The sequence below is a fragment of the Populus alba genome, chromosome 3 (genome assembly GCF_005239225.2).
Source record: "Populus alba chromosome 3, ASM523922v2, whole genome shotgun sequence".
Taxonomy (NCBI): Eukaryota; Viridiplantae; Streptophyta; class Magnoliopsida; order Malpighiales; family Salicaceae; genus Populus; species Populus alba.
This window is the reverse complement of record NC_133286.1, coordinates 8079700-8095515: the sequence shown is the minus strand read 5'-3', so window position 1 is coordinate 8095515 and position 15816 is coordinate 8079700.

Sequence of the window (15816 nt, the reverse complement as noted above, 5' to 3'; positions counted from 1 at the left end):
GGTGTCGGGAGCTTCACTTCCTAATAGACCAACATATATATGTAATCCAGAGGAAGCGAAAGTGATTCAAAGGCAGGTCAGTGAGCTTTTAGAGAAGGGCTATGTGCGAGAATCACTTAATCCATGTTTCGTACCTACTTTGCTTATACTGAAGAAAGATGGTACCATGAGGATGTGTATGGATAGCCGCGCTATCAATAAAATAACAGTTAAGTATCAATTTCCAATACCCAGACTTGATGATTTGCTTGATGAGTTGCATGAAGCTGCATTGTTTTCTAAAGTCGATTTGATGAGTGGTTATCACCAAATTAGAATGAAAGAGGAAGATGAATGGAAAACAGTATTTAAAACTAAACTTGGGTTATATGAATGGATGGTAATGCCGTTTGGGTTATCCAATGTGCCTAGTACATTTATGAGGCTTATGAGTCATGTTTTGAGGAAGTATATTGGGTTGTTTGTTGTAGTATATTTTGACGACATCCTGGTGTATAACAAGACCTTTAATGATCATGTGAAGCATCTTAGAGTTGTGTTTGAGACTTTGCAAGATTCTAAGTTGTATGGGAAACTCACAAAGTGTTACTTCTATAAAGAAAGCGTCGTGTTTCTTGGATATCTTATCTCTAGCAAGGGAGTTAGGGTTGATGAGGAGAAAATTGAGGCAATTCGAGACTTGCCAAAACCTGCTAGTATCGCTGATGTGAGGAGTATCCATGGTTTAGCTTCTTTTTACATGTCATAACCCATTTTTGGGTTATTCCCCAAATTCACTTTTTCTCTTCCAAAAAAATCAAAAAAAAATATTAGAACTAAAAAACAAAAAAAAATCCAAAAAATAATAACAATAAGAAGCAGATGTTAGAGTGCCTAGAAAATGGCTAAAAGTTGGTTGAGGAGGCTCAAAAATTCAAAGATTAAAATTTGACTGTATATTTTTTACAGATGGAGAGCCCTGTTGACAAACAAAAATTCAATTCGAGGAAAAAAAATCTAAAATTAGATGTTTATGGACTTAATTAAATTTTATTGGAGGTTTAATTGAATTTATATAGGGTTTGATAACAAGAAAACTTGATTTTTAAGTCAATTTAGGCTTTAATTGGAAGAAATTAAGGTTTTTGGGTCAAAGTAGAATTTTTGAGAGTTAATTTGGTCAAATCAGGGGTTTAATTGCATAGATATTAAAGTTTGATGACCAATTAGGGACTTGATTGAAGAAATCCAAAACCAATGACCAAAGTGGAGAAGGCGCCTAAATAAAGGGACTAAAAGTGACCAAATCAAGGGTCGAATTGAATAAATTGGAAGTTTATTGATCATTTAAGGGTCAAATTGAATAAATCCAAAACCAAGGACCAAAGGGAAAAATACGCCGAAATCTAAGGTTGAAATTGAAGTTCTTCATGGGTAAAATTAAACAAAATTAAAAGTTTGAAGCCAATTAGGGGTGTAGATAGAAATAAATCACAAATTGAAGGACTAAATTGTAAGGTACTATTCATCTTCTTCTCCAGCAAGGCTGGTTGGGTGGCCACCTTCCCAAGGCATTTGGCGCCTCATTTCATCATGAAATTGGAAGAAACGTACATGCAAGCGATCCTGTAATACCTGACTACACACGCTAGCGTAAGCCGTTCGGGCCGATCGAGGGTGGACGATCACCGTGACACCGCACACGTGTGACACTATAAGCGATTTGTGAAAGACTTCAGCTCTATTGTTGCTCTTATGACAAAATGCTTGAAAAAAGGGAAAGAGTTTCAGATGGAGTGAAGAGGCGCAGATTAAGGAAAAGTTGTGTACTACTCCAGTTTTAGCACTTCCAGACTTTGCTAAAACATTCGAAATAGAGTGTGATACTTCTGGAGTTGGAATTAGGGTTGTTTTAATGCAAGAAAAAAGGTCACTTGCATTCTTCAGTGAAAAGTTAAATGGAGCACATTTGAACTACTTTATTTACGACAAGGAGTTCTATACTTTGATTCGGGCTCTAGAGGTATGGCAGCACTACTTGTTGCCTAAAGAATTTGTTATACATACTGATTATGAATCCTTGAAGTATCCTTAATAGGCAAAGCAAGCTGAATCGAAGACACGCTAAATGGGTGGAGTTTATGGAGTCATTTCCTTATGTCATAAAGTACAAGAAAGGGCAAGTTAATGTGGTTGCTGATGCTCTTTCTAGGAGGTATGCACGGATCTCTATGTTGAATGCAAGGCTGATGGGTTTTGAACAAGTGAAGGATCAGTATGCCAATGATTCCTACTTTGCTAATGTGGTTGCCGAATGTGCAAAGGAAGCTTGTGATGAGGTCTTTATGCATAAAGGTTACTTGTTCAAGATGGGCAAAATGTATATTCCTTCAGGTTCGTTATGGGAGTTGCTTGTGTGAGAGGCTCATAGTGATGGTCTTAGTGGTCATTTTGGGGAGAAGAAGACTTATGAGCTGCTAAAAGAACATTTTTTTTGGCCCAGTATGTTACGGGATGTACACAAGGTGATTGAAAGATGTGCTATTTGCAAGAGAGCTAAAGGTAAAGAGAATGCATATAGACTATATATGCCATTGCCTATTCCAGAGCAACCATGGATGGACATTAGCATGGACTTTGTACTTGGATTACGAAGAACACAATGTGGGAAAGATTCAATAATGGTGGTGGTTGATTGATTCTCCAAAATGTGCCATTTCATTCCTTGTAACAAAACTGATGATGCAGTACATGTTGCTGATTTGTTCTTTCAAGAGATTGTTTGTTAGCATGGAGTTCCTAAGAGCATTGTCTCTGATCATGATACAAAGTTCTTAAGCCACTTTTGGAAGACTCTTTGGAGGAAACTTGGAACGAATTTACTTTTTAGTACGACATGTCATCCACAAACTGATGGAAAAATTGAGGTTTGATTACATATTGAGGAGAAAATGACAAAGTATGCTAAACAAGCTAACAAGGGGCGAAAGATGGTTAGGTTTGAACCTGGAGATGTTGTTTGGATTCATATTAGTAAGTGTAGATTTCCAAGCAAACGTAAGTCCAAGTTGATGCCAAGAGCTGATGGTCCATTTTGGATTATAGAGAAGGTGAATGACAATGCATATAAGGTAGATCTTCCTGATGATTACAACGTATCAGCTACTTTTAACGTGAAAGACTTGACTCCATACTTGGATGATGATGACGATTATGATTTGAGGACAAATCATTATCAACCTAGGGCTGATGATGCGCATCATGGGAATCATAATCCACTCGTAAAGCTAAATCTAATATGCAAGAGGATTCAGATGGTCCAATGACAAGAGCGAGAGTGAAACAACTACAACAGGCCTTGACGAATCAAATTGGAATGATTGAAGCTGCGTCGAAGTTAAAAATTAGCAATCAGTTTGAAATTGGTTCAAGGGTGCTTATTTGCCTACAATTGGAACTTGGAGATGGGAAAAGTCATTAATGGTTCTTTTGATGCTGGGCTACTTCAATTTGGATTGATAATGCAAATAAGTGAAGGAATTGATGTTGTTTACGGTCAGAACAATAGATGAATTTGAACCCAAATTTGAAGTCATCCATTGCATGTGATAACAAGACTTATTTAGGTGAAATTCAAGTTCAAAACATGATCTTTCTAGATTGTCCAACCATGATTGCATTGGACTTTTATGTAAAAAGTTATAGCTGTTTTAAATTTGTCTGCTTATGTTTCAAAAAGGTAAAAAAAATGTGTGTTAGTTAAATTTGTCTAGTTACTTTATTAAAAGCCTAGTTTTTAGGCTTGACTTCTGTCATGTTGATTTTTTCCTAACTTTAGAAGGATATTCGAATTATAAATATAGTATCAAAATATGTAATAAACACTTTTGGCCAAGATTTGAAACTTAATTCAGAGAATTAAGAGCTGTTCTTCCAAATTGATTTTGTGAATAACCCTACCTGACTTATCACTCTTCAATCACAACAAGTGTGGCGTCGAAATCCTAGATTGATCTTTGTGGCATCTAGATCGACTTATCAAAGTATCATTCTAGTCTATCCTCCATCTTATTTACCTTAAAATCACTATAATCCAGCCTAAATACCAAAAGAAAGACAACACAAGACTCATCCTTCATCCATTTTCGTTGGAATCATTGTTGTCGATTTTCGAATCATTCACAGCACATCAAGAATCTTGGTGTTCCTCTTATTACTTCAAAGCTTTCTGCCTATGATTGCTCAATTTTAGTGGATTGAATCTTGGCTAAAGTTAGGAGTTGGTTGAACCGCCATCTTTCTTATACGAGTAGACTTTAACTTCTCAATTTCATCCTCTTCTCCATTCAAGTGTATTGGTCTTGTCTCTTTATTCTTCCCAAGGCTGTTATGGAGAAAAAAACCTCTTTACTAAGGTCTTTCATGTGGAAGGGTAGTGATATTTCTTATGGTAATGCAAACGTTGCATGGGATACTATCTGTTTGCCTGTGAAGGAAGGGGGTTTGGGTGTCAAAAATCTTGAATTATGGAACCAAGCAACAATGGTTAAAGCATTTATGGTCTATTTGTAATCCGGCAAAATCTATTTGGTCTTAATGGATATCTTCTTATTTGTTACAAGGTATGAGTATTTGGGAGATTCCTTTCCCTGGAAATTGTTCACGGAGCTAGAGAAAGATTCTCGGTTTGCGTGGTGTGGTTAAAAAAATTTATCTACTTTCGTGTTGAGGATGAGCATTCTATTTCTCTATGGTTTGATAATTGGCATCTGTTGGGCCTTTTGGTGGAGTTCTTTGGGGATAGGACTATTATTGATTTTGGTTTAGGAAGGGATGCACAACTGAGTTCTATTATTGCTCGTAAAGAGTGGATTTGGCCACCTTCTAGATCCCCCGAATGGATTGTGCTCATTCAATGTGCTCCTTCTTTTCTATCGAATGATGGTAGGAATGACCTATTATGATGGAATGATGCTCCAAAGGATATGTTCTCTATTGGTTGTGCTTGGAATGACCTATTCGTCCTATTCAAGACAAAGTTGAGCGGTGGAAAATTATTTGGCAGAAACATGTTATTCCACGATTTTGATTTATCTTGTGGATTGCTATTTATAATGCTCTCTCTACTCAGAATAAGTGATGCAATTATATTATTCCATAGTTTCACCAATATTTAACTAGTGTTTTGCCTATGTTTTATATATATAATGCTTTGATATTCGTTGTTTTATATTTTAAAGGCACTTTTGGATGAAAGATGCAAAAAGGAGTAAATTGGAGGTAATTGACATATTTGACCTTCAGTCGATGTTTTGTGCAAAGCATGAGCTCTAGAGGTCAAAATGAAATGATTCTGGTGGCATTAAAAAGCTAACATCTATACCTTTCTGTACATCAAAGGAAAGAAAATAAAATAGGTAAGAACATGGAAATCTCACAATTCGCCAATGTTGACCTCTGGTCATTCTGACTTGCATATCTGGAGTTACAAAAGTCCAATTGATGCAAAATAAATTTTTTTGGATTCCTGACTCAAAGGCCTATCAACGCTCCAAATTTCAGTAAAATATAATGTCATATGAGGGAGATTATGATTTTTTCAAAGATGATAACTGAATTCTGCCAGCAAAACAGGTTTTTGTGAAGAAACGAGTCCAAATTACATTTAGAAGCATCTAAATCGATATACAAGTTTTTAATTTCACCCAATTTAGCTCCTCTAATAAGTAAAATCTTGAAGATTTCATGTAAGGCTATTTCTTCTTTGTTAGGAAAATAGTTATTAAAGTACTTAAATGTAAACTGTCTACTTAAGGGAGGACTATTTTGTAAAATAGAGACTAGGTTTTCCTAGGATATAAAAAGAATGAGAGAAGAGAAAGGGGGCAGCCAACCAAGGGGAGAAAAACTCCCCTCTACTCTAAGAAACCCAAAATCATGCATTCCTCCTTTTTTTTATTAGTTGTTCAACAAACATGCAAGGCTAAACTCGTTTTCTTGGTTACAAGGACACGGAAACCTTCGGATTTCAAGAACTGTGAGATTTATTTTACCTTTTCTTTTCAGTTTATATGATGAATATGTTTGTTCTCCTATGCTTATTTTTTTCTATGATTGTTTATTTTAAATTGCTAGAGCGGACTCTAAGTTTATTTTTAGACAATCTATTGCTAAGTTTGATATCAAAAACCAGAGTTGTGATATATGAACTTGTGAAGCAATCGAGTTTAATAATTATGGCGGATCTACATTATTAATCTTAGGGAGAACATTCAATCAAATCATATATAGATTACAGACAGTTATGTTTTCTTGATTAATCAACTTATTTAGTTCTTAAGGCTGCCATTGAATTAAATTACTAGTGCGGACACTGTGGTTGTTTGATGGTTATGGTTAGTTATACGGCGAATCCGTTAACTAACAATTGTTAAGAAGAGATAAATATTCAAAATATAAATTGATGTTTCGTTTCCATGATCAGTTTTGATTTCTATAGGTGGATGTGTGCTTGCGACCAAGGTTTGCTCTCTTGATAATTTTTTGATTTTATTAAATTTTGTTTGATAGTTTTCTGTTTTCTTTTACTTTAGCCTAGATAACGTCCAAACTGTAAACCCTCTAGGCGAAAAACTATAAATTGACTAATTTCATGTAAAACAAAAGGAAAAAAATTTATAAATCTTGATTGGGTTATCAGAAAATTCTAAACATTTATGTGGAGCCTTCTAATATGATTCCTTAGCTTGGGTTAAAATTTCAGAACTTTTAGAGAAATTCTGAAATTTGAAGAAAAATCACAATTTGACTAGTTTTACGTTATTGAACGTAATTTTTAAATCCGACCTTAGATTGAGCTGAAATTTTATGAGGAACCTTTAAAATATATTTAATAAAATCTGGTTAAAATTTTAGGATGAACGGAGCACGGTAGTGCTATCAAAGAATAAGGACCGTCAAATGGAAGCAAAAAGACTCATTAAGGGTAAAATGGTAATTTACCATTAAAAAAAACAAGTTAGCCCCTTTTCTATTATGAACTGCTGACTAGGCAGTAACAAATGGGAGAAAAAAAAAATAGAGAGAGAAAATAGGAGAAAAACGTGAGAAGTTAAGAGAAAAACAAGAAAAAGTGAGCGGGAGCTTTGAAACTTGTAAGATTGAAAGACTTTGACCATTAAATTAAGGAAGAATCAAGTGAAGGAAGATATAAGAAAGGTGAGGAGGGCTGGACACACTAGTAGGAGAAGAAAAGTTGGGAGAACTTAGATTGGTAAGCATGAAAAGCTTAGATTCTTACTTGAATGAAGTGTTTTGGGTCTATTTGAGTAAGTTATCAAACAATGACAATTAAATTTGATTTAATTTTCTCATAATCTTGATTTTTTTAAATTAGGGTTCTTATGAGAATTTAGGGATTTTGAGAAAACTAGTATACATGATGGAATTGAGGTAGAATAGTGTAGAAAATAGTGAATGTAAGTAGTAATTAAGAAAAGAAATTGAATAATTTTAAAGAAAAGAACTTGTGATTAAGGATGAGGAAATATAGGAATGAGGTTTTGATTGTTTTATGTTTGAGAAATGATGTTCTTTATCTTTATTTGAAGTATTTAAAATAAAAACAAGTGGAAAAAAAAACATCATAAGAATGGGAAAAGAAGGAATAAATAAATAGTAGGAAAAGTTCATGGGAGAATTCTTTAAGTGAGTTAAAAGAAGAAAATTGATTAAAACTATATATTGAAAATGAGGTGACAAATGAATGAAAATTTTGGTGTAAACCCCAATTAAATAAAAGATATTACGTGCTTTAAATTTAGGCACATAGGAGAAATGATAATGGATTAATAATGTAGCACAATCTGATTGATTCAGGAGTTGTACCGGGAGCAGGGCATCAGGTAGGAGGAGTTGGGCCATCCCGAGCAGACGGTAAGTGATTCATCACTTTCTTTTAAAATTCAAGGTTTCATTATTAGTTATGAATTGTTTATGCCATGTTGATATGAAAGAAGTATAGGAAGAAACTGTTAGTTTGTATGAATTACTGGTCAGTGTAGAATTACCGATTGGTATGGAATTACCGGTTGTATTGGCTATTGATAGAAAATAGCCAGATATTGGGTAATTCATATGGAATTACTGGGTATATTGGCTATTGATAGAGAACAGCCGGATGTTGGGTAATTCGTTTAGAATTACCGATTGTATTGGCTATTGATAGAAAATAGCCGGATGGAATTACTAGGTTGTATAGGCTATTGATAGAGAATAGCCGGATGTTGGGTAATTCGTATGGAATTACCGGTTTGATAGTTGGCTATTTAAGAAGGTTAGTCGGGTTTGAGGTAAACTTTGTGAATTATCAAATTAAGAATTAAGCAATGAGTGTTGGTCACAGAGGTCCTATAAGTAAAGGATTAATAAATTATCGAATGGGTTATTAATGTTGATATATATAGTAAGTTTGGTGATGAAAAAAAAATAAATAATTTGAATATAATTTGAAAGACTTGTGAACATAATAGCTTTATCATCTTTAATGTGTTATCTTCCTTATTTCTTATTAATGTTATGTATACAGGTTTTTCACAAGGTGATGTGGAGCATTAAAAATGGGCTTTGTGTTTTAATGTGTTTATTTTGTGGGATGTAATATATTTGCTTTATATGTAATTTATATGTAATTTGTATTATATGGAGATTGTAATATATAATATATATATATAATATATATATATATATATATATATATATATATATATAATCCTGAATATGTTTGCTTTTGGTACTTGTACATTTAAAATGTATGAGTAAGGAACTAATATTATTAAACTTAATCAAAAAGAATATTTAGTAATTATAATCCTTCATGTTTAGAAGATGAATGCATATTAATGTAATAATTAGTTCAATATGAATCTTTGAGTTTATAATTGTTTGTAGTTGAATGTGTTATTTGTTGATAGATGTAAGGTTGAGAAAATACAATGAAGTATAGTTATGTGAAAGTATATTTGATGAGATTGGGATATGATCCCAGGATGGTTGGATCAAAGTGAAGTTATGAAGTATTATGATTAAATGAAGTCTAGTCGATAACTTGGTAAACATCAGAAAAACAAAGGAAACTCTACTCAAAATGTTTTTTTTAAAAAATCCCATAAATCTTAGACATACTATTCAATACTTGATATTAGTAAAGAAATGTTTGAGATTTCATGACATTATAATTTGAGGATGTTACATTTTGGTATCAGAAGAGCGGTTAAGGTTCAGGAGACCATCATTAACGCTCAAAAAGAATATTGTTTCAGGATGGTATATGTACACAGCAAGAAGCCAGGGCTGACTCGTACCAGCGAGGGACGAGCGTTTTAGTTTGAGACAGGAGATAGAGGACTAGAGGGAGATCCTCTAGTAGATACGGCATCTTTTGTGTGCCAGTTGTGTCAATGCAATCTGGACAGGGAGAGTCAATCAGGACTTCCGAGTATGAAGCAGGGGGACTTGGGATGGGCAGGGGACTCAACCCCCACCAAAACAGTAAGTAAGCGAATCCAGCATCGCTTAACCCTCTGCAGCACCCCCTGTGGCAGCACCTCCACTATACCGATCCATCTTATTTTGCGCAGTCCTGGTTCATTGCAGTGATAATAGAGATGTGGGACCATAAGTACTACTTCCAGGGATCTGTAGTCAATTTAGTTCGATGAGGTAAAAAGTTTGATGGAATTAGGTTTGTAAGCATTTATGGGAAGAGGAAGATGCTGAGATAGTTGGCCGATGCGTTACCGAAAGATAGAGAGTCTATGGATCAGATAGCGTAAGACTAGTAGAGCTTCGGGTGAATGTGCGACTCAGTTGTTATTCAGACATAGCTCAAACATGGTGGGCATATTGTTAAAAGAGAGACAGGGCTGCTTGAGACGCTTAGATGGAGGGATTTTAGGACAGAGTTTTGAGAACCAATATTATTCCTGCCAACATCGAAAGATCAAGGAACAATCTTCTTGGCTCTTACACAAGGAGATATGAAAGTATTGGAATATGAGAGGCGTTTCAGGACCTCTTTATGTTTGCTTCTATTTATTTTTACCGACTGAGCAACATCGGATCGAGAGACTTCGAGATGGACTCTGACAGGAGCTGGGAGGATGGAATTAGCTGCTTTTGTAGTTTTCCAATAGTGAGGATTTTATGGTGGCCGCTCAGTCTCTAGAGGTCGTGGTTGCTGTAAGGGCGGCGAGAAGGTGATGGACAGGGTATTATGGGAAGCAGAAAAGCGTAAAAGAGCCTGAATTGTTTACAGGGAGATCTCCTTTTCAAAAAAAAAAAAGGAAAAGAAAGAACATTTTGGTCAGTTTAGAAAAAAAAAGGGAGGAAATTTGGATCAAGGGGTACATCGAGTAAACCTATGCAGAGCTTCAACGGAGGGCCGGTCACGGGCCCACAAACTAGCTTACCAGGAGGAGTCACAGAGGGCTCTAAGATGACTAATTATCCCTTGTGTGTGATGTGAGCATAAGACATTAGAATCCTGAGATTGTTTCAGCTTACATCTGGTAGATTTATATATACAGACAGAACATAGATGGAGGACTGTCCCTATCTAAATGCTACATGGATATCATTGTGGAGAGCCTGGGCATCGTAAGAGGGAGTGTCCTCAGAGGACTATGGGGGCAGATGCAGAGACAAGGTTTTTTTAGTATAGAGTCAGCAACAGTTTACAACCTGGGACAGGCCAGGTAGACCCGCCCAGTCTGGGACTAGTGTCGTTCGAGGCCGACTCGAGTAACAAGGAGGGGAAGTTCAAGGGAGAGTTTTCCGTATGACTCAAGAAGATATAAGAGCTGCCAACTGATGTTGTTGCAGTAACAATTTACTGTTAGAACTCAGCATTGTATATACATTGATTTGATCCTGGTGCTACCCTATTCCTTTGATAGCTAGAAAATAGGAGGATAAATTGAAAGTGCAGCCTATTGAGATTGGAAAAAAGGGGTTAGTAATTGGTACACTCTAGGGGAAACTATACTTATTGAGTATGTTTTACAAGGGTCAGTTGTCGGGTTAAGAATATGAGATATTGAAATGAGGGTAGATTTGTTACCATTAGACTTATATGATTTTGGAGATGATCTTGGGAATGCATTGGCTAATAATAACTTACAGAGCCCAAATAGATTTGTTTTACTAAAACGGTATAACTTCTTCAGCTGATGAGGTGGTGTTAGGAAGTTAGAGGAGAGAGAGAAAAATGTTCATACCAAATAGTATAATTTCGGTTGTGACGGCTAGGAAACTATTAAGAAAAAGGATGTACAAACTTATCTTTTGCCCTATGTATAGATTTTGAAAAAGAAAGAAAATAGAGTTGGATAAAAAATACCTGTAGTAAAGGGAGTTTCCCAAATGTATTTCCAAAAGGAATTACCCGACATGGTTACCACCTGAGAGAGAAGTAGAAGTTGCAATAGAAAATTGCCTGAACTACTATCAGTAGCTTAGGGCACCGATCGAATGGCGCCTGCAGAATTGGTGGAATTAAAAATACAATTGCAAGAAAATTGCCTACATAAAGGTTTATTTTCCCTATGTTTTCACCTTGGGGTGCTTCTATGCTGTTTGTTAAAAAAAAGAAAGATGGAACATTACGACTCTGTATAGATTATAGACAAACTCAATAAAATGACTATAAAAAATAAGGACCCCCTTCCACAATTGATTTTAGTTGATCAGTTAAAAGGGCGGTGTATTTTCAAAAATAGATTTGCAGGTCAGGGTTACATCAAAGTTGATGATAAAAAGAGAAAGATATGCCAGAAAAATAACTTTTAGAACATCACTACGGGCATTATTGAACATTGTGGTGATGCACTTTTGGATTAACTAATTCCCCAGCGATTCAGGAGTTTGTACCGGGGAGTAGGCATCAAGGAGGGAGTTGGGTCATTCTCGAGCAGACCCGAGGTAAGTGATTCATAGAATCACCTTTCTTTAAAATTCAAGTTTCATTATAGTTATGAATTGTTTATTGCCATGTTGATATGAAAGAAGTAGATGAAGAAACTATTAGTTTGTATGAATTACTGGTCAGTATACCGAATTACCGGTTGTATTGGCTATTTGATAGAAAAAGCCGGATGTTGGGTAATTTCGATGGAATTACCAGGTATATTGGGGCTATTCATAAAAATAGTCGGATGTTGGGCAATTCGTATGAAATTACCGGTTGTATAGGCGTATTGATAGAGCCGAATAGCCGATGTTTGGGTACATTCGTATGCCTCAATTACCAGAAGTAATATTGGCTATTTGATAAAGAGAATAGCTGGTCTTCTTCGATGTTGGGTAAATCGTTATGAATTACCCGGTTTGATAGTTGGCTATTTAAAGAATTGTTATCGGGTTGAGGTAAACTTGGTTGAATTACCAAAATTTAAGAATTAAAGCAATGAGTGTTTGGTCACAGAGGTCCTATAAGTTAAAGGATTAATAAATTATGAATGGTATTAATTTTGATAATATAATAATAAGTTGGTGATTGAAATATAAATAAATAAATAATTTGATATAATTTAAAGGTGGACTTGTGAAAACATAATTACTTTTGTTCTTAATGTGTTATCTTCTTTATTTCTTATTAATGTTATGTTACAGGTTTTTATCACAAGGTGATCGCAAGCATTAAAAATGGGCTTTTGCTTTTAATGTGTTTAACATTTTGTGGGATGTAATATATTTGCCATTATATGTAATTGTATTATATGGAGATTGTAATATTAATATATTATAATATATATGTGTATATATATATATATAACCAAAATATATATATATAGCTATATATCATATTAAATTATTTGCCTTATATCCTGAAATGTTTTTGCTTTGGTACTTGTACATTTAAAATGTTTGAGTAAGGAACTAATATTATTAAACTAATCAAAAAGAATATTTAGTAATTATAAATCCTGCATATTAAGAAGATGAATGCATTTAATGTAATAATTAGTTCACTATGAATCTTTTGAGTTATATAATTGTTTGTAGTTAATGTGTTATTTGTTGATGAATGTAAGGTTGAGAAAAATACAATGAAGTATAGTTATGTGAAAATATATTTGATGAGATTTGGAATATGATCCAGGATGGTTGGAATCAAATAGTGGAAGATTATGAGTATTATTGATTAAATGAAGTCTAGTCGATAACTTGGGTTAACATCAGAAAACAAAGGAAACTCTATCAAAAATGTTTTTTTTAAAAAAAAACTCATAATCTTAGACATATTATTCATATACTGATTATTAGTAAAGAAATGTTTGAATTTCATGACATTATAATTTGAGGGTAAACACATATTACAAACTGATTTCAGCGGAACCTCGTGATCACGTGGTCACACAACCCACAATCAAGACTGAGATGTCATGGCTTCTACTATTTCATCAATTCAGTTCGTTATGTATCTGGTCTTTTGTCTCTTCGGGTTGGTCCTTTCTGTCTTGCTTAGCTCATCTATGCTCTTGATCCTAGGCGCTGGCTGTTCTCATGGGAAATCCTATATGAGCGGTTGTGTTTGCTCCTCAATTTGCTGGAATTGGGCTTTCTGGTTGATTTTTAGTTGGTTTAGCTTGGGCATTGGTCGTGCTGATTGCTGAGGAAATAGTCAGCTAATCTGCTGAGCTGTTTTTTATTATTTCGTTTGTTCAAGGGTAGTCTATTCCCTTTTCTTGTTTTTCAGCTTGTTATTCTACTGATATTAGTTTCTGTCTCCTATGGGAGCTTATTTCCATTTGTTTATGTACATATTCTGAAAATGCACTGCTGGTTTCCAGCTTGTATTGCAAAGCTCGCCTTTCTCTTTTTGATCTAATATATTTTCTTACATTTGATAAAAAAAAAAAAAAAATAAAAGATTGAATCTGACCCCAAAAAGCCGAAATAAGTAGATATAGGAGTGTGACACAATTGGAAACCTGCCCCAAAGTACCAACACTATTGAAATGAGTAGAATGCACCATGAAGCCAATTAATATTCGATAAGTCAGATTCAGTTCGTTCAAGAACTGAAGAATGCAAGAATCACTCTCACATGTTAAAACTGAAAAATTCAGAATAATAATCATCAAACTGCCGAAATTTGGCTTACATGAGTTTAAATAGTTCTTGAAAAATTAACCCTAATGGACCTCTTATGTGGACTTATATGAGTCCACTCAAAACTAGCCCAAAACCCTAAACTGAAAAGCCCATAACTTAATCCAAAAACAAGCCTTGGATCCTAGCTGAAAAACAAAGTATTAATTAAGCCCAAACAAGCCTTGGGCTGTACTATCAAAATAAAAAATAAAGCTCTTAATATTAAATCCATGTTCTGACATGAGAAGAAGAGAATGAACTAAAATAGTACAGAACTATTAAAGGCTTATTTATAAGCCTTCCATGCAACCCCTTAATCCTAGAAACAAAGGAAAAGGTAGCCACCATGTTGTTTCCAAGTTGTAGTAGGATTCGTTTGTTTTCTTTGTTGGTCCTCACTTCATGGCCCAAAAAGGTTGTATTGACCCCTCTACATATGGATAAGATGTACTAGGTCTCTTCTTTTGATACTCCAATGGACCTTCCATTCTGACTTGGTGGAAACCTTCAAACCAATGCATTCAATGCGTCTTTCAAGTCTTTTGTCTTGGACCGAGTCATGGGTCCATGCTGGTGTTTCTGGGCTGGTCTGCAATCATACAACCCCCCTTAAATTTCATATTATCTAGCATAAAAAATCTGACTTGAACCTTCCTCGTGGGATCGACCCTTTACTTGCTTTGTACTATCTTATGTGTTGTGTTTGAAGCTAAGGTAATTAATTTGTGTGACCGCGACATCGCAACAATAAGCTAAGGTGCTATGATGTGCACCTCGTGATCACGCAAAGACACCAATTCCCAGAAAGCCAAGTAAATCAAGTTTGATAGGATTGTGACACAAAGATAACTTGTACCTAGACACTAGTACTATTGAAAATGGAAAACCTCCACCCAACGAATATTGATTCACGAACAAGAAGTATTAGGATGACGCCATGAAGTAAGTTGTTCTTCATAAGTCATTTGTAGTTCTTTAGAGAACCAAGGAATCAGATTATCCCACCAACACACAACAAGTGTGGCAAAAAGAAATTTATTGATCTGAAAATGGCGTAACCCTACATGTCTAGTTATGTCCTTATTTATGTTGACTCCAAACTGAAATAAATCCTAAATGGACCCTTATATGGACTTATTTCTTATGTGTTTCACTCCTACCACATATCGCAACTAATGCTCTCACGTAAATGGATATGAAGATGGGTCTGGTGTCGTGTTGCCTTTCTTTTTGTGTTTAGGCTAGATTTATAGTGATTATAAGGTAAAAAGATGGAGATAACTAGAATGATAGTTTGAATAAGTCGACCTGGATGCTACAAAAGATCAATTTAGGATTCAACGCCACACTCTTTGTGATCGAAGCAGTGATAAGTCACGCAGGTTCTTCATAAGTCAATATGAAAAACAGTTTCTAATTCTCATAATTAAGTTTCAGATCTTGGCCAAAGGTGTATATTACATATTTTGATACCGTATTATAAATGGAACTGATACGGAGCCTCGTGATCACGTGTCACGCAAACCCACAATCAAGATTGAGATTTGATCCCTGAAAGCCGAAATAGGTCTGATAGGAGTGTGACACAATGGAAACCTGCCCCAAGGCACCAACACTATTCGAATGAGTAGAATGGCGCCACAAAGCCAGTTAATCTTTGATAAGTCAGATTCAGTTCATTCA